General features: G+C 31.1%; 1 pseudogene; it reads right to left on the bottom strand.

The window, feature by feature from the left end:
- Nucleotides 1-5,965: 5,965 nt before the first annotated feature.
- On the bottom strand, nt 5,966-10,627 carry LOC107918225 (WD repeat-containing protein 25-like; annotated as a pseudogene).
- Between the last annotated feature and the right edge of the window lie 11,152 nt (nt 10,628-21,779).

The following is a 21,779-nucleotide window of genomic DNA, read 5'->3' as shown; positions in this document are numbered from 1 at the left end:
TTGCTAAAAGTAGTTTTATTTGGGTAAATTTTATGTAATAAGACCGTTTTAAGTTTTTCTTTTTTTGGGGGATTTATTTAAATTGACTTATATCTGCTAGCAGTAGGACACAGGTTTTTCAAAAAGTAAATGATTTTCAACTACCAAGCTACACAATTTGTTTTAAAAGCTTCTGCTATGAACAATGTTTTCAAAGTGTAATAACGATTTAGTATGGACATGTTTTGCTAATCAAACGTATAAATTAACAAATGAACAAATAAGTTAACTTCTCTTAAAGAACACAAATAAGGTTTTAACGCAAATGGACTTTTCCAGTAAAACTACGCTTTTTAAAACTTACTCCAATGTGACATCACAGATTCGGCCATAACATCTAGGCAGGGTTTGGGGTGTTACAAACGGAGGCACTCAGAGAAGATCGAAGAAAGCACTCAAAGAACACCATCAGAATCAACTTGGAAGCAGATCTCCCTCAAGATCAAAGATTTCCATTTAATTTCTTTTCGAAGTTTTATTGTGTTTCTTTATGTCTTGTGGTTATTCTGACTTTGAGATGTTTTCATTCAAGATTATGAACTAAATTCCCTAGATATCCAGGGAGGATGAAATCTATGATGAATCTTATTATTTAATTTCTGTTTTTATGCGATAAATACTTGATTCTTATTTTCAATTATGTATATTTATGTCGTGTTTTAACATTTTTGGGATATTAATTATCGTTTAATGTGCTTATTTCAGTGGAGCAAAATTCTCTGTTTAAGAGTAGATCTAATATAATTGAGTGGAGTCGTATGTATCCTAGAAATAGGATGACATAAATCTACCAGATTAGAGTCAAATCTAATATGGGAATCCATAGATCGAGCTAATGCGATGATAGGGGTTTTAATTAGAAAGAGATTTCAATTAATCAACCTAAAGTCAGTTGTTTTTACTCTTGAAAAAGATATTAACATAATTTAAGGATTTCTACGGATCAAGACACAAGTGAATAAATCGTTTAATTCAGATTCATAATAATAGGTGAAGTCTAGGTGGATTCTTTCCTGGGTATTGTCATCTCATTGGTTACCTTTGATTATTTTCCTATTTTATTCTTTGTTGCATTATTAGATAAATTAGATTAGTAAATTTAGATTAAAAACAATCTCTCTAATTTGTCAACTAAATAATAGAAAAATGGTAATTACTAATACTTTAAGTCCTCGTGGATATGATATTCCCTACTCACCATAACTATACTATTGTTTGATAGGTGTGCTTGCCTTAGTCGTTTTTATAGTTAGTTTAGTGACCATCAATTATCTTAACATGTCACCATTCATCTAATTATATGACTGAATCTAGATCTTATCAGACGATACTACCTTTTCTCTTCTCTTCAAACAACTATCTTTAGTTATCCAAAACAGTTAATCACATGTACTATTCTCTTGGTGGATACTACTTGTTGATCTTACTTTTGGCAGATTCCTATACTGAATTTGCTAAATCATATCATCAACCAGATCATACCTTGATTCAACCTACTATATATACTCATACTGATTAGGAACACTCCAGGTCATTCAAAAGAAATCTAAACATCTATATTTCACAGCATAAGACTACCAGATTTACCAAAAACTTGTATTCCAACTATCCCCAAATAAGACATGATACTTCTCAAATGTGACAGATATCAAATAATTCATATTTCAATCTTTCATAGCATAGTCCAAATTTGTACTAACAAACACTTATACCTTTCATAATTTGAATACACCCATATTCTAAATTAACAAATTACCATGGCAGATACCCTCTTTAAACATACAAATACATACTTCATTTCAAGAACTTCCCTTTAGACTTATTCAATTACATCACAGAACTAAGTCAGCCAAACTAAATTTAGACGTATCATAACCTTATCATAGACTTATTTATCAAAGAAATTTCGAAATTTATTTAGAACTTATTGCAAGGGAAAAGAATCACATTCTACCACATAAATATCATCGAATACGCCAATAAAATGTTAAAGAACTTGCCACAAAATCTTAGCAAATCACGCTACACAAACAAAATCTTAGCAAATCACGCTGCACAAGCAAACATACAGAATCACGTGTTTACTGTCTCAGTAGACTTTCATAGAAGGTATCATGGGTTTCTCCCTCATGTACTCGCACATAATTTCATGTCGTGATCTTCTAGTTTGACCTACACATTATTGAAGGCTTCACCATGAACATTCATACAATCATATATTGCTATGGGTTTCAACCACATGGACTTACACATTCTCATGTCGTGATCTACCAATTCAATCTACACATTATCGCAGGCTTCACCATGAACATTCATACAATCATATATTGTCATGAGTCTTAGCCACATGGACTTACACATTCTCATGTCGTGATCTATCAGTCCAACCTTTATTTTACTAGAGGCTACACCATGAGTGTTTCCATGTCATACATTGCCATGGCTCTCAACCACATGGTCTTACACTTATTTTCTTATCGTGATCTGTCAATTTGGTTAGCAATATACCTCCCTTACCAAAGGCATCACAATGAATGCTTTACCCCGAATTTACTTACCCAGATCTGTTTACGCATAGTTGTCTGGTTCATATATTCCTATATTCAACTTTACCTACATACTTACTAATCATTTTCTATTCATACAGTAGTTCATACATAGTATCATTACACACACATAGCATCTTTATTATGCTTCACCCACTTACCCGTTATTTGAGGTGTTATCATTATATATAAGTCTTTACCCAAACAATTAACATGCAGGATTCAGAATAGAGACTCACCGAATACTCGCCTAACTTGTAGCTCGAAGCTCTGGACTCGAACATCTATCTTGACCTAACAGCAACAACAAGAGATGGAACAACCACCGATTAAACCAAGAACCTTAGCTTCCAGCTTAATAAGGAAGAGATAATATTTAAACTTAAGAAAAAAAATTAGAAAGTAATATTGAAGGAAAAAGAACTTCCTGATGAACCCTTCACACACATATATATACTGTCAAATCATTTTAGTGTAACTTGACATATGTCCTTTGTATCCAGAATTTTTCATTCTTGATGGCCTACAAATTCTGAAAGAAACATAAATGAAAACCATGTACAAATTATATTTGACTAGTTAATCTAGTTGGTCCCTAACCAGGTCACTTTACAACCCAACTAACACAGTATTCAGACAAATTAGGCGTACTAAACATTTAGCAGTAACTTACACCTAACTTATGCTTCGCCTGATATATCATTCTCTTAGATAACAAAATAACCTAAAACCTTTATTTACTCAATGGTGGATACTATACACCACGTTTCAATTCGCTAGAAGACTTAACATGGAAGATTACACTACGCCAAACAAAAAACTTCACAGTAAACACCTTATTCTTGGATCCGTCAGACTTGGGGTGTGACAAGGTAAACAATGTCTCATTACTCAATCCTTGCTAAAAAATACTTTAGGTTTGCCTAATTATATGAAACTAAATTGTGTGTGAATTAGATGTTCCATAATTATCGACATTTACTAAAACCAGTTTAAACACTCCAATTGCATGATTTAAGTTGTTCACACTAATAAAATGAAAAAAAAGAAAGAGGCATCGTATACTCCATTAATTATTTAGATAATAACTCTTAGAATTGTGATTAATTGAGTAATTAAGGTTAAGTGTTTGGATTATCATTTATCTTCGCGTCAAAAGATCATGTGACATCTTAAACAAATCAGTTACTTAGCTGATCATAATAATTATGAGAAGAGCTGGTGCCCATCTAGATTCATGATCAATTAAGTAACCATGGTTAGGTGTTTGGGTTGTCATCTTTCTTCGCATCTAAAGATCAAGTGACGCCTAGACAACTAAGATGCTTGAATTAGAAAAGAAAATAAAAGAATAAATTTTTTTTATGATTGTGAATTTTTTCAACTTTACACTGTCTTGAAATATTTGGTACAAGGTCAACTTTATGAAGCTTAATTGTCTCCTAATTAAAATAATTGTGTGCTTAACTAGACTTGCAAAGTGATGTATTTATTATCAAAGAAATGATATATGAGATGCTTAAGGACAAGTATTGGCTGAGTGGGTGCATTTGTTAGTGTGCATATTTGACATGTTTTGGTTTCTAATTTTAGTAAAATTGGGGCATGATTGCTACTAATTCTAATCGATTAAGTTAATTTCTTACAGGTGCAAAATATGCCATGAGGATACTTAAATTTGTAGTCAATTTTTGCAATTGATACATGTATGATATGTGGTCGAGCCATAGAAAGCAATATGGTTGGTGTGTAGCTTGAAGATGAATAATATGTGAAAAATTATAAATCAAGTTGGTAATTGTGGAGATTATTTTGAGATAAATAACTATTTTACATTTGGTCACTTACAAGATCCTCTTAAATAATAAATATTATATTTGGTGATTTTATCATTTTAAAATTTTTGTTTTGTATTCATCTTCATTTTAGAGAGGAAGTTAGGATAGAACTCCTCTCTATAAAGGAGGAATTCAACATTTCCCAATGAGAGAAGAGTTTTTGGAACACTTTTGCCTTTGTTAATAGTATTATTTCAACAATCACAGAGTCATGAGTGGCTAATTCCTATTTCTCTAATCGATGAGAGATAGAAATTTTGAATTTATTAGGATTGTGAGATTTATGTGTTCTTCATTCTTTCTTGTTCAATGGGCATTTACTCATTCTTCATTTTTTGATCTAGGTCTTTGCCACATCTTATTATTCTTCTTTGTATTGCTTCAAGTTGGCCTCTTGTTTGGTATTTAGTATAGTAAATTGTTAGTTGGACTAACTATATCCGTAATTATCTTTTTATTCTAATTTTCAGTGGCAACTTAGCATAATTTGACTGAACCAGGTGGTCAGGTTGATTATAGGAATGGATAATCTAATTTAAATGTATTATACGGTAGAACTTGTTGATTAAAGTCATGTCTTTTTAATTTGTAAGGTTGTTGGTGAATAAAATTCTAAAAACGTATTTAAGGATTGTTCAACTAACAATGATTATTTGTTGAGTTGTTCTTGTAGTTAATTTACAATTTAAGAAAATATTGGTGATTTAAAGTTATTCTTTAATTTTTACAAAAAAAAGAAGTTATTCTTTAATTGCTATAATTGGCTTATCAACTTGTAAGAAGATATAGTCTAATCCACAATCAATCCCAATTAAGATATTTATATTTCACCCAAGGCTAGAGTTTGTCATCATATTGGCTTCCATTTCATTATTCCGATTTTCCATAATTTTTGTTCTCTTGCTTATATTTATTTCTTTATTTTTGGAATAATTAAACTCCTATTTATTTTCCTAGAAGTTTAAATAATTTCTAATCACAACAGAATTCAATTCTGTGTCCAATCTCTACGGGATTCGACCTAAAAAAAATTAAATTTAATGGATTCAATGCCCCATCAAACTATACTACATCTCAAGTTTGAGAGCAATTGGCCGAGGTTGCCCCAAGTCATTTTTGAGTCGTGACGCCACAATATTCTATCATCTGTTCATTCTATTGCTCATGTTTCTTTTTCCTATATTAGCTGAGAAGGTAACATGTGACAGATTAAATGGCTAGGAAAGCTGAGTATTTGCTTTAATGACTGGGTGGCTAATCCACCACGAGAACTTAAAGACGAGTGTAATCTTGCAGGTTTTGCAGCCGTTGTATTTGATAGGGAAAAAACCATTTTTAGTTTTATCAATCAAATTGGTTTTAATTGCACACATTCCCATTACCATGCCGGAGGGCACACGATAGTAGAGATGTTTCCTATTATTTTGATAACTTCAAATCAACCTGCAATTCAGCTAGTAGTGAAATGTGATGGGAAGTTTTTTTTTTTTTTTTTTTTTTGCTTCTCTTTAATAGGTGTAGACCAAATGCCTTCCAAGTCCGGAGCATTAGACAGTTTTGATCTCATAAAGCATCTTACACCTTAATGACAAATAAGATGATGTTTTATTGTACATAGTCTCACTCAAACACTGAAACATCTCCATTCCAACTGCATGAAGCAATTACATTAGACAAGATAGGGTGGAAAGCGATGTCTACACAAGCTTCCTCGTATGCCTTGATCTTCTTGACAAGCACCGACGATCGGGAGTTATACAAGTATATAGAACCATCTGAGGAACCAGAGGCAAGCTTCTCCCCATCCAAGCTGAAATTGCACTTAATTGGAAATCCAGACACTCCATGGCTTTCATACCTTTTATACTTGTCTAGCTTGAAGGGAGGTTTTGAAGAGAAAATGTATAATTCCCATTTGATTGGGCCACAAAATAGGGATCGAATGGATGGTACCTAACACAAGGACAAGTGTAGGCTTCTGCATAAACCTGGAACAATTACCAAAATTGATTAGGTCATAAACAATGAACAAAGTTGTCACCTTACATGTATTCATTAAACATTCTATATGCAACAAATCTAGCTTACCAGTATTCTAGAAGTTCAACAATGTTACCGTTTTCACCAAGACAACAAAAATAGCATCTTAGCTGACTAAGCCACATTTGGTGTTAAACTTCATCCTAATATCCTATCAAGGTTGTCTTGAATTGCAATATCCATACGAAAAGGATCAACTGAAAAGATATGATTGGGACATATCCATATCAAAGGGCTAAAGAGAGACATTTGTTACATCCCCTTCTATATTTGAAAGGGAAATAGAAGTGACAAGAGTTATTGAAGTACATGACTTTAGTCCAAGGGAACATCAATCTTACACAGGAAAATAGTATTCTGAAATAGCTGATTGATTATGCATCTTTTCGTTTCCATACAAAAAAGAAACACTTTTGTGCATGCATGTGTGCTTTAATGACACGACTCATATCAAACTCCAAAGTCATGCAAATTGGACCCGACTTAAGTGGATGTAACATAAGAGGCAGTATTCAAATAACTCTCTCAAGAATTGTCAACTTGAACAGAAAAGATAGGTGCCAAGTCTACAAACAAACTAATGGCTCATTTATAAACCTCTGTAGCATAGAGGCACCAAGATAAAGTTTGGCCTAAATTTCCTACACAGATAAGCCATGGAATTCTTTCTTTTTACTCGATTTAGATGTGTACCAAACCCCAAATTATAGTCCTGACTAAGGACGCTTTTGTGATTTCTGCCAAGAAATTATTAACACAGAATGTTCAAATCAAAGCATTATGACCTATGAAGCTAACCTACAAGGGGTATATAGGTTACAGCAAAGCATAGCAGATACAATGGCTATTAGCTAGCCCACCTTGACTGAGTCAGCAAGAACTTTTACTGTTCTCCTCGAAGCATTGATCAATAACAGAAACAATGCAATTTGAGGCATGAAAGCAAGGGAATGGGTTAAAGGAATTATGTAATACAAATATAGATTCAAACAATAATTCCTAAAAATATGATTCAATTACTTGACCACACAGTAACAGTGAAGATTTATCCTCACTTGTTCTAGTAATACTTCAAAAGATTGTAAACAATTTTGCACTTACAGCTTATTAAGGTTCAAAAACATTATTATTTTACAATTACATAATGGTAGAGACTTATGTCATGACTCAACACTTGCTACATACAGTTTTAATTCGACACAAAAAATAAAAATCAATTGTGAGAAGAAACAAAGGTTTAATACGGAAATTTTGTGTTTCAATTCCTTGCAAGTAATCTATTCAACTATCTAGTCATTTTAATTTGTAATTTTCTTTATCACCGTGATAGGAGGCCATGCTCAGGAAGAAGTATAGCAAAAGGTAATATATTTAGGTTGGAAGATAGCCATAAACTAACTTTATGACAGAACAAAAGAAAAAGAGGAGGCAATATGAGGTGGAAATAGCTCTACCATAAAAATCTCAGCGATGGAGACTAAATGATGTAGAAATATGTCTCTAACCTCATTAGACAGTGGAACCTGTCTAGAGATGTCCCAGACAATAATGGAATTTTCACTGATGTTACTCCCGGAAACATCACTGGAAGATACAAATTGCTTCCCATCAGTGGAGAATTCAACATCAAGAATTGGACCCAGACCTCGAATGTATTCATGGACCACCTTGCCAGTTCTAACATCCCACAATCTGAGTCTGCCCTTCGACCCCCCAGAAAGGAATAGGTTTGAGTCATCTGGATGGAATTTTATAACTCCAACAACTTGATCATCTCTAAAAATCAGAGATTCAAGACCCTTTTCAACATCAATCAACCTTGATGAACAGTCATATCCACAAGAAAGTACAAATGGTCCCTGCTGTGACCATTTAACATCTTTCACAGCTGCATTATGAAAGCTAAACACACGAGCTTTTTTCTGACCTCTGCTCCATACATTCCATATGCAGATTGTTTGATCCATCCCCGCAGAAGCAAGTAGATGAACTGTAAACTAGATCATAAACAGTTAAAATGGCACTCAGAAGACCGGACCAATAAATATAATGCACTAAAACAACAAAGGTAAAAAGTCGATGGTTTTAGAAAAACAATAGCACACCATGAGTCGGTGACCAATGAACAGCATTAACAGCTTTTGCATGCCCATGCAGAGCTACAGAAAGCTTTCCAGGAATTTGACTTAGCTGTGTACGGCCCTTTGGTTTATGCCGCATCAATGAAAGAACATCATGTGGTAGATCCAGTTCTGAAATGCTTCCAAGAACTGAGAACAAGAGATTTACTGTATCAGCAGGAAAAATGACACAAGTTCTTATGATTATAGTAAAAGTTAATCTTGACACAAGTGAACAGCTTATGAGTACAACGACGTAGCATAAACCTTATTGTTATTAACACTACTCAATAAAAGTATCATAAATAATAAGGAACAAACAAGATTCACGAATACATTTGTTATGGTGAATACTTTTATGAACGGGTGAGACTTCGTTCTACAAATAGAGGAAACATCCAATTTTTAACAATAAGCTTGTCAAATATTTGGACAGATTCTGTCAACAATCGGGCTTATACATTTATTCGATCTGGCCCTTTGATTAGACGCAAAAAACACTGAAGGATACAGATTTGACTGGTATAACCATCAGACAGGAGCACATCATCAGAACAAACCATGTTAAAATTTTCTTTCTATCATTTGAGGGCTCATATCCATTTGCTTTTTGCTTCCCTGACCCTGTTTGAAGTTCCAACCCAATAATTGTGTACACAAAGGAAACACAAGCAATTCTAAAACAAGCTGTAGAGTACATGAGTAAGATATTATCATATTAATGCCAAAAAAAAGAGTTAGTCAAATTTTGCCATTAGTCCCGTGTACTAAACTGCAAATTTAGTCACTATACTCTAATTTGATCATTTTTAGTCCTTGTACTTTTCGAATTTTGAAACTGTAGCCCTTGTACTTTTCAAATTTTGAAATTTCAACTTTAGTCACTATGTTAAATTTTGTTGTTTCCGAAATTTTATGCAATAAACAATTATCACACGGAAATTCAATGTCAACTTACTATTTCCATATAATAGTCACAAAAATGCCACCTCATTTTAGTCAATGAATTTAACGACTACAAGTAGCCTGAGTCATGACTTAAAATTTCAAAATCCCAAAAAAATGGTTTCTAGAAATGATTGACTCAAAGCACAAAAACTAAATCACAAAAACTAAATCACAACTAACGCATGTAGAATTTGACCTAACGAATTTAATTGTTACCGATTATGCCAGAAAAAAATACTATAAAAATGACTAAATCCACAACTTAGCAGAATCTGAACAAAAGACTTCAATACACAATGTAGAGGAAAGAAAATGGGCTCAGTGAAATAGGCAACAGTAAAAAAAATGGCACTAATCTTTGAATGAGATAAGATCATTGAACTATACAAGGAATATTAAATACTCAAATAGAGTGCAAGGCAATTGAGTCTCGGCTCCAGCCGCCTCCTTGCCAAAAGGTAGTATCAACAACAACAACAAAAAAAAATTTACATGAACATTTTCTTCCTACCGAGTCACCAATTCAATCCAAAATTTCTCTACTCAATTGAAAACACAAATTAAATTAAGTTTCTAATTTTAAACATTGATTATCTCATCAATGACAAGACTACCCATTTCCTCTTTTCACTTGGTTTTCAAAAAAATAATAATCAAAAACTGCAACTTTAAACCAAAAAAAAAAAGCCGCTAAAATTGGGGAAATAAAAGAAAAAGGCAAAAGCAACAAGTACCTGATTGATTGATGACATGATGATCCCGGTGAATCGGGTTCGGTTCATGAGCCTGGGAAACCGCACCAGCAAGTGCTCGTTCCCTTTTCGATATGTACCTGCCGGGAAGCGGAGCTTCTTCTCTCTTTTGAAGATCCAATGTGGGAAATAGGTATTCGGGTTTGGGCCGTTTGGAAGGGCGGAAAGGGAGGTGGTGATGGTTTACAGGTTTGGGTTCAGGGTCGGGTTCGGGTTCGGGTTCATCGTCTGAAGTGTTGGAGTAGGCTTTGAAAAGAAGATCCATGGCTGAACGGAAAAGCTATTTTTCTTTTTCGGCCGCCTTTTTCAGTTTTTTTCTCCGAAAGGGCAAATTGGGTGTTGCAAAATGGCCATATAATTTGTATGCCATTAATCAAAGCCCATTGTATAGGAAAAATGGGGCTATTATTTAACCACTACAGGCCCATGATCTTAAAAATATGGACCCAAGTGCCTACAAAATTCATAAATACAACCATTCTTGGGGCCTAAAATGGACCTAAGGGTGGTGAACCATGCCCATGGCTTTGACAAATGGGGTTTTTATTTAACCATTATAAGCCACTGCCCCAATGAAAGATGCTTTATAACATTCATAAATGGGCTTATATTTGTAACCATTGCTACAAGAGCCATTTCTTTATTTTTTTATATTTGAATGTAAAGGTGATAAATTAATATATTTGGTAATATTTAGTTAATCGCATAACTTATTTTTAACAAAGAGAAAGAAAATATTTTTCCTATTTTGAAGAGGTTTTATTCATTTTTCTAATTTCAAATCTAAAATTGTATTAACTATTGTTTATTTTATGTCTAGTTATTGTAAGGGTTAATATTTGATACACTTGGAGTATATTTTTTTTATTCTACAAGTAATTTTAAAAATTACCATGTCTCTTTTTTTTTAATATTTTGTAATACTTCTATATGACACTTTTTACCCTCTTAACCCTGTAAAATCTAAAAATTATACCAAAAATTATATAAAACTTGTTATATGTGTTACCAGAAGAAATATAAATATTTTATTTTTGGATATTATATAAAACTTGCAGCCTATTATTTAATATTGGTTAAATTTTTTTATATAAATTAAAATTGAGTAATATATATTAATGTGCTAGTGAAGTGGAGAAAAACCAAAGATACTCCCCTCTTTAAGGTTTTTCCTTTACTAAATATACTTTTTTTTTAATAAAAATACTTGTTACAAATCATAATAAGATATAAAGGGTATTTTGAAATTTCAAAATTGGGGTGATGTTGTTACGACACTCTTTTTTTTTCTTTTTTTTAAAATATATATAGGTTGTACTATTGTAATAAAATATGGATCTGAACAGAAAAACTGGTGATGGGCCCTAAACAGCAATAATGACTATAAGAGAATAAAGGGATGTAGGAAGTAGGTCCGACCAATCCTTCCTCTTCATATTTCCATCATCAACCCCTTCAAAAATATATTTTAAAAAAATTAAATAAATTGGACCTTACTTTTCCAGGCACCCCCCAGGGTCCTACTCTTCAAAATCATAAACAACTTTAATCAAAATTTTATTTTCAGACTAATTATATACTAACCCTTTTCTTTTATGTATATAAAGAATAAAGAATAAAGAATAAAACTTTATAACTATTGCTATTATTGATGCAAAAATGAGGTCATGCTGTCAAGTCTTTGGCCTAGAAATTGAACCATGTGCCCTAACCCCCACACACTCAAACCTTCTAGGACTGTATATTCTTCTTAACAATTTTTTGCAGCAGCTGACAGCCAAATTATGGTACTTCATAGGAGTTTTGATAAGATATATCATATTTTGTCTTCCAATGGGAAAAAGGGTTATCAATAGTGGTTTAGAAGAGACAAGTCCTAATTATTCAATCAAATGCTCATTCCAATTACATGTTAAAAATAAGAAGCGGTTTCAGGTGGGGCTAAAGTCTGACTCATGCATTTTATTAATATGACTGACTCGAAATATTAGTTTTAAATTTTATTTAAATTTATTAATATTTATAGAAAAAACTAACTAAAATCAGTTTAGATGCATCAATATTTAAAAAAAAATATATAATGACGTTTAATTATATATGTTTTAATAACATTATATATATTTCTTTTATTAATTTTCTAAACATTAAAAAAATAATATTTTTTAATATTTACATTACAATACTATATATTTAATTTTTATATAATATGGAATATAAAATATATAAAATTTTAATAATCTTAAAAATTGATCAAATCAAGCACGAGCTATGAATATTTAAGTCTAAGTTCATATTATATCATAAGTATGCTTAATTTTTTTTTTCCATTATTCGGATGGACTTTCAAGTTTAAATGTATAATTTTGAAAGGAAAGATAACTTTCCTTACGAAACTTTCGTTATTAGGTTAGCCATACACTTCACATGTTTCTAGCGATTCACATGGCATCATCAAATGATACAAGTCTTGGATAAGAATCTACAACGCACTAGAACGCCCTTGTTGACGATCCTTTACTCCGACAGCATCTAGGGTTCCTCGAACAATGTGATATCTCACACCGGGTAAATCCTTAACCCTTCCCCCTCTTACTAAGACTACAGAATGTTCTTGTGAATTATGGCCGAATTTTGAATAGGTGTATATCTATCTAAAGTTTAATGATTAATTTGTGATGAAACAATAATATTGGCAATAATGAATTATATATGGAAAAAGAAATGTAAGCAATGGAATGTTGTTATGGTGTGTGTGTGTTTTTTTAAAAAGAAAAAAAGGATTTTAGGTGAAAGCTAAGTATTCTCCAAAATATTTATAACCTCAAAGAAAGCAAAGAGAAAAAGAGAAATTATAATAGAAACCGACCAAATAAAGGGGGGGAGTGAAAAACAAAAAGGATAAGAAGACAAGCAATGAAACAGCATTCAACCCAAGTATTTCAAATATTGTAGGATTATATAGGAAGGGGGTTTTGTGAAAGGTGGGGACCAATGTAATTGACTAAAACAAAATTCAATTTCACTATTTAAAAGTTAAAAGAAGAGGAAGAAGAAATGAAAGGGGCTAAAGGAATGTTTCATCAAAGAGGGTCAAGATCCATGTCAACCCCCACCAGGTGGGATGACTAATTAGGTGACAATGACCCATCCCCACTACTTGTCAATTTCTTTATTTTTACACCTCATCGTTGTATTGTAACACACCATGGACCTTTCTTTTATATAACATAAAATTCATGGTGGAAACTCCAAGTACAATTTTCAAACCCCATGAGAGTTTGTAACAAAGTCAATGAAAAGAGAGATAGTCTTTTAAGGCACAACTCTCTTAAGCCTTTTACTTTTTTGTTTTCAGATTTTTAATCTGGTTTTTCTGCAATTTTCGGATCAATTATTTAATTTGATTTCATTTTAATAAAATTGTCGGATAAAAATGTGTGTATATAAATTTAAACTAAAATTATTTTCCCTAAAAGGGAAAGTGATTTTAGCTTAAATGATGAGATTATAGGCTTAGAGAGTTGGTAAGGATGATTAGAATGTGGACAAGTTAGAAATGGTGGGATTAAACAATGTGTAGACTTATGACCATATATTAAAAATTATCCTAGATTATGTTTTCCATTAGATGTTACTAGAATAAGAAATTAAATAGGGATTCGATGTTGTTATAATAATTAAATAATAAAAATTGGGTTGAACAAATAAAAGTGTTTGTATCCATAACCTCTTGTCTTCTTGGTGTAGCCAACAGCTTTTCAAAGTTTAATTGGCTATTATTATACGGAGATGTTCATCAAAGTGGAAATCTTAGCTGTTCTTTTTTTTTTATATATATTTTATAAAGGAAATATGAATCATGATGACTGAGCTGTAACGCCCATATTTTATTACGCATTCACAGAGTTAGTAAGTGTGTAATTATATTTGACTTTGGGATTCAATCAAGGATGACGTCTTCAATAAGATATTTTTGTAAGTTTGACATGAATTTTTTTTTATATCTCTATTAATATTATTAAATATTTAATTAAAGTGATATCTCGAATTAATTGTGTACCAATTAACTTTATTTTTCTTTTTGAAAAGCTAACAAATGTTATTAAGGAAATGGTTTAATTTTGATACTAAATTCATTTACTAATCATTGGTAAGCATCCCGCAATTATTGTTTTTTTAAGTGTATATGAAAAATTGCTTAATAATTAGATTTGAATATAATTATTTATAATTATATTTATGTGAAATATTTGAGTAACAATTATAATTAACAGGTCTCACTAAATATAGTAATTGGAGCGCATCAATTATTTACTCTTAATTCTTATAAAGAGTTGAAAATAGAAGGAATTATCTATTATCTAAGTTGTAATTCATTAGCGAAGTGTTTATCTTCTTTAAAAATAGTTTGAGTTCAAATTATCTTTATATAAATAAAATTGACGGTGTAATAAAATTTTAAATATTAATTATCCTAGATGTGATTTAAATTCAAATCGTATTAATTACATTTGTTATTTATACTTTACTATTAAAAAATGAAAAGCGAAAGCTAAGAATGTAAACCATTAAATTTGGTAATGCTGGTTTTTCAACCCTTTACATAATAAGTCAATCACTAAAATTATATCAGTTGACTACTGCTAGATGGTTATTGAATTTATTGACTTATGACTTTGCAAGCAGATATATATAGTCTTTCTAGCATGAACCAATCACATCAAACTATTTGATTTTTAATATATATTATAAATTCTAGTGTTAGTGTTAGTGTTAGCTTTGACATGTTCCATTTGCAAACCTTTAAATCCCTTTCAATTTTATGTAGCTAACTAAATTATAATACTTCAGACAATAATAGCTTGAAAGAAAGAACTAAACCTACCCATTATGAAAAAAGGAAAAATATTAGCCTCCATTTTTTTAAATATTTTTAATAGATAATCATATGTGAAAAGGGATTAGTTTTTTAGTAAAATATTTAAAATTTAATAAGTTAATTTTTTTATATAATGCTTAAAATTATTTATATTTTCTTAATCTTTAAATAAGAAGATAAAACTCATTTAAGCGTGCTTAAACTTACATCCTCCTATAATGGTAACATTAAAGATGATAATTAAACTAAGACTCAATTAACAACAACACCGAAAATTTTATTTCATTGTTTAAAATTTTAATTTTTTATAGAATAAAGAACATAAAAATAAACTTAGATGCACACAAATGAATCATGCTTATATAGATTTCTCAAATTACAGATCAGAGGCAGAGATTATACAACAGACATGCTCTCGAATGTTACACATGCAATATCAGCATTTCAAATTTAATATTTCACATGCAGGCACTAATCAAATAACAAATGTATTTATATATCATAATATCGTACATATCAAGCATACTATCACACTATTAGAAATAACATTAACAAAGGCAAAGTATCAGATTTCATGTCCATAATACCTATATAACTCCTTTCGGAACCTATAGAGTGACCAATTTTTAATTGCACTTCAAATATGGCCCTAATGAAGTTTTATGAAAATTGGGCCCACACGCCAGTGCGGCTCACATGGTCTGTCACATGGTTGTGTGGCGTCGACAATAACTTTTTAGCATCACATCGTTTGTTTTTTTTGTTTTTTAGGTTTTCGTTACACACCTGGCCGTCTTTCGATGCTGACACAATCGCCACAATTCCATCACCTAAAAATGACATTCAGAATGAATTAATCTGCAAATGTCATACTAAATGAACCACTAAATCAGACGCAATCATTAGACATTTGGCCTAAAAAACAGAATCAATCCCCCTTCAGACATTCAATTACTCACCCAACAGAACAGTAGTTTCTAAGGCTCACTAACCGTCAGAGGAATTTTCGTCTCAAAATTCACACCTAAACAAATCCAAAATCAATTAAACCAAAATCCTTCAGAACAAAATAAAAAACTTCACATACCTTCCTTGAAAAAGAATAAAGCAAATAAATGATACTACTAAAGAGAACAGGAAAACACTTATCTCTATCAAGAACACATTGACAACCTGTTCAAAACTTGCACAACTACGAATAAACACAGAATAAGCGACAATTTAGGACAAAACGTCTGAATGGCAACAAATGAACAGGAAGAATGACACTGAAGAACCAGGGTTATTATTATCCAAAATTAAAATGAGTAGCAAAAGAGTGAAAAAGAAAAATCCGAAAATGGAAAAATGGCAAAGAAGAGTTTTAATCAACAAAAATGAAAAACAACATAATGATGGAGAAGGTAAGGGGAAATGGACAGCAACACTAGAGAGATTTTAAGGAATTAATAACAACCACCCACCAAATCCTATTAGTTATCCTAATCAATTTTTTCTCAAAATTTAAAACCAAAATTATTCCCATTTGAACTTAGACCAAACAAATAAGAGAATGCTTAACCATTGAATCAACAAATCATTCTTGTCATTAGTTGAACAAAAATAATACATAATTCATACATTCAAGGATAGGGGTTAGGACAAAAATAACAAAAATTTAAAGAAAAGGATTTGATCATAGGATCTCAGACACACATAATTAACACTTAACCACTAAACCAAATTAACTTACTTGGCAAAATTTTCACCCCATTAATTCAAAAATAAAAATTAAAACATGACCGCTCTTGGTTTCACTAACCCAATTTATACTAACCTGATTTTCGGGATGTGACATTATGATTAGGAAATGAATTTAATTCTACTTGAATTGTGTCTTTCTATTTTGGTCAGTTTCTTTTATGACTATATTTCTTAACAATTTTATTCAAGATCCTTATTTTGTTTCATTATTTCAACAATAATATTGCATGCAATAACATTGTCGATAACTTTTTTTATTTTGATTCCACATTTTCTTATAGTGACATAACTTATTGAAATATGTTCATTTCACAGGCTTCATCTTCAAGTACCTGAATCTTTTCTGGAGTTTTAAATGATTAGTTATGTCTTGGATTTCTTTCAGAACAACTGCCTCCACTATATGACCATCTAGATTTCTTATTTTCTTTACAAAAATTTCCATCTTTGAAACTAATCAATCTACCATGCTTCAAGCATGCATTACTTTCATTTATTTTAAATAGGTTGTCCTACTGGGACTTTCAATTCAAATCAAAACATTGGCTAGCATATGACACTTGATTATTTTCATTCGACCAATAAATGCATTTGGTAATTAACTTGCAATAAGGTGAATTATCTTTTAAACTTCTAGTTCAAATTACTCCTTATCAAGATCTAGACAATGATAATTCATTCCAAGTAGCTATTTCATCGAACTATTATTTGCCTCCCCCCTCTAATGTTAGGAAACTATTAAATTAAAATAGTAATCACAAATCATGTCATAATTAAATCTCCAACTCATTTAAAATATATAATAATAAAATGAGACTCATAATTAATACACAATCCCAACTTTCTTTGAATACCTATTTTGTACATTGTGGTGGAGCAACTTGAACATATACCTTCAGATTAAAAAAATTCTAAAATAGGTTGTATTTAACTCCTGACCAAAAGCCAATTGTCTTGAGGAGTATTTATCATAACTTAACATGATGCGTACAAGTGCTTAAGCATGTAAAATATCATATCTTTAAACATATGAAAAAAGTTTTATTCTCAAAAGCAATGGTTTAATTTGTCTGTTAACTAGACGTGTTTAACTCATAATAATGCTAAAATATTTTATACATATAAACAATAGACTTTGTGATACTCACACCAATAATTTAGCATACCATAATCACTTAAAGCCTAGTGACAAACTTACCAACATCAACAAGAATGATCTCAATTGCATAATCTGAAAGTTTTGTTTTTGAACTAATTATTAAACAAGTAATCTCATAAACGACAAGTTGCAAGATGATAACTCACATGTGATTATCTTGTAGATGCAACTACCAAAATTATACTAAAACATCCACTTGATGGATACATGCGATTATATTTCTTTCAGAAATGTAAGGAATTCAACCAACTTTTGCTAGTGAGGTTCTGATAAAATCATTTTCTTTGAGAAAAAGCAACACAGGATAATTCTTTAAAATAAAGAATCTTTAGGTTCTTTAATGAATATCCATGTAAATTATCATTTGTCGCATCATTATTGATCAAGATGGTCTAATCGGTCATGCTAGTTAATTAATATATTTGGACTAGTAAAGTTTTGGTTTAATGACATGTGATACAATCATAAGAATATAGAGAGTCTCAACTAGTGAAAAAGTAGGTATTATTTCATAAAATAATTCATCCAATACAATAGATGTAATAGATAGAAAATAATCTAACATCAATTTTTCGATAACATACATTTTATACTTCATAGCACTTAGACATTTCTAAAGTAGAATTTACTGCATAAAAGGTAATACCATGCAAACAAATATACTAACACTATATTGAAGAAAACATCGAAATGGTAAGGAGGTAGTTATAAATGTTAATTAGAAAAATTCTTGAATACCATATTTGAAACCACCAAATCTAGGACATTAGCCTTAACACGATAAAATCAAAGTTGGAGTCACATGTACTTATTGCAAATAAAATTTATTAATTTATAGAGTATGCATAAAAGAATATTTCTTTGCATAGATATATGTGCAAAATTAAGTAAAGTGTATTAATATCCATAAATGCACAACAATTAAAAGCTAAAATGTAGGTTGAAACTATTAATCTAAATTGCAATATTGAGTTTGATTTATAATTCCTCCCTAATGTGATTATTATTACTAAGACATCCAAGAATTAAGTGATCAATGCCACAATTCATAATAGGATGCAATTCATACTTACAAAAATTTCATCTTAATAAATTACATACAATCCTAGGCGATATGACCATAACACTATGTACAAATATCAAAAATCAAATCATGGACTTAAATTTTAGTAATGAATAGCAATAATAAAAAATTATGGCAACAATTTCCACAATTTGGATTATTCAACTCCTAAAAATTGGCATACTAGAATTTAAATGATCAACATCATAAAAACAATGTCAGTATCCCTTTATTACTTAAGTTTTTCATGATTATCATTCTAGTATGCCAAATTGGATTCAACATCAATCTATTATTCGTTTCCGCACTATTTTCATTTTGTACTTTTAGTGGTGAGAAGAATTATTACGACCACCCATTTGATCATTATTATAGGTCCATGATTATGTTTTTAAAATTTATTATGTGTCGTTGCATTCGCTTCAGGGAATGGAACAAATCCTATATGACGGTTTTCTTGATTTTTCATTAATAGTTCGTTATTTTGTTCAATAACTAGTAAATATGATATTAACTTATAATATTTATTATAACCTTTTTCACGATATTCCACCTACATGAGCACATTTGAAGCATAAAAAGTTGAAAAAGTTTTTTTTCTCTGGTAAGTCCTTATCAGTAATATTCTATCAAAATAATTTTCGTTAAGAAATTATCTTAAATGCAAAGCTATACTCACTCATAGTTTTAAAATCTTACAACCTCAAATGCATCCATTTATAATGATATTTAGGTAAAATTATCATTTTCTGATGATCATAACTTTCTTTTTAAATTATTCCTTTTCTAAAGCAAACTCAATACTTCATATAATTTTTAATCAAATTTCAAATTTTTAGACATATTTAGTAATCAAGAATTAAATAGTCAATCAAGTCTTTAAGCATCCAAATTTCATGCATAATATAATTTAATAATCTAATCTTTCTCTATCCTTTTCAAAATCAAAATAAGTAGATATTCATAACAAGAGTGATTCATACCAAATATAATCTCCAAAAGAAAATTTTAAAGGAATTTAAAAACACACCACAAATGAATTTGATCTAATACACTTGAGTCTCTTTTTTATTTATATTTTAATTCTTTTTCTTCGTGTTGGGGATCGACCCATATAAGCAACGAATAAGTAACACAAAGAAGATCAAACATACATATTTTACGTGGAAAACCCTCAAAGAGGGCAAAACCATGGGCAAAAGATACTTCAGCTTTTCACTAAATGAGTACACAAACGAGAGTACAATATGGAGAAAATAACTTAAATTTACAACTTGTACATTATCCAAAACCCTGAAAACAAAGCTCAAAATGTCAAAGAGTAAACTGGTAAACAAAACCCTAAATCTAATAGGAAATTCACAAAAGAGGTATAAAATGCTTTCCATAATTACCACGAAACTCTCACCAAAACTCATATATGACTATATCTTGTCACCCTCAAAAAAATCCCTTATTAATTGATGTATCTAAATTAGGGTTACAAAGGTCCTTTAAATAGGCAAAGATTAGAGTTCTAATCATACTAAAATACCACTAGATTAATCAGAGTCTAACTGGAGAAGAAGTCCTACTTGAAGTCTAAAATACGGCTGCCAAATAGGAGAACACGTAATGACGCCGCAAAGTCCCATTCACCTCATCATGACATCGTCCATCACATCGTCTTGACAAGTCGACACACCTCGTTTTGACGTCAGGCCTATTTTAGCCTTTCTTTGGTTGCTCGTCGATTCTCATTTAAGGTGTCTGTAATATGTCTAATAAATGCGAGGCACACCCGATAACTCTCCATCTTAACTCGTATTTCTCATGCCTTCTTTTCCATGCCCCATTACGGGCTAAACTCAAATTTTGTAGAATATCAACCAAGTCTAAACCGTGCTCAAACTTGAAAACTGAAGGACTCCTAGTCTTCAAACCAAAGTTGTAAAATGCAACAAGGGCCAATAATACTCGAACATGAGAGAAAACATTAACTCTTTCCACCTTAACTATAACTCTTTTATGACCAACCTTACCTCAAAAACTCTGTGAACCATTAAAGTCCTTAAAACCAAAAGTAGATGAGATTCTTCTCTAAATCATGCACAAGCTTGATATTTGACACGACACCACCTTCAACCTGATTATGTTGGATAACAATGAATCATCACCCTTGTCTTTGGCCACATTAGCTACCTCTGTAATCATTTGGAACTGTTAGAAACTAAAATTTGTGCTCCGTCGAACTTTTTGATATCCAAAAACATTGTTATTCCATCGAACGAGTCGATTTGAGAAAGCTGAACCATAGCTCTAATGCTAGTTTGTTGAGGATTGACCTATATAAGCAACGAACAAGTAAAATAAAGAAAATCAAACACAAATATCTTACGTGGAAAGCCCTCTTTTCCTAAAAGAAGGAAAAAATCATGGTAAATGGAGACTTCAGTTTTTCACTAAATGAGTAAACAAAATAGAGCACAATATAGAGAAAAAAACTTAAATGTACAACTTGTACATTACCCAAAACGGTGAATATAAAGCTCAAAATCTCAAAGAATAAATCGCTAAAAAAACCCTAAATCTCATCGGGCACTTATAAAACGGGTATAAAATACTCTCCATAATTACCATAAAAATCTCACCAAAACTCATATGCGACTACAT

This window comes from Gossypium hirsutum, chromosome A01 (genome assembly GCF_007990345.1).
Source record: "Gossypium hirsutum isolate 1008001.06 chromosome A01, Gossypium_hirsutum_v2.1, whole genome shotgun sequence".
NCBI lineage: Eukaryota > Viridiplantae > Streptophyta > Magnoliopsida > Malvales > Malvaceae > Gossypium > Gossypium hirsutum.
The sequence above is the reverse complement of the archived record's forward strand: the minus strand, read 5'-3'. Positions and strand labels throughout refer to the sequence as shown.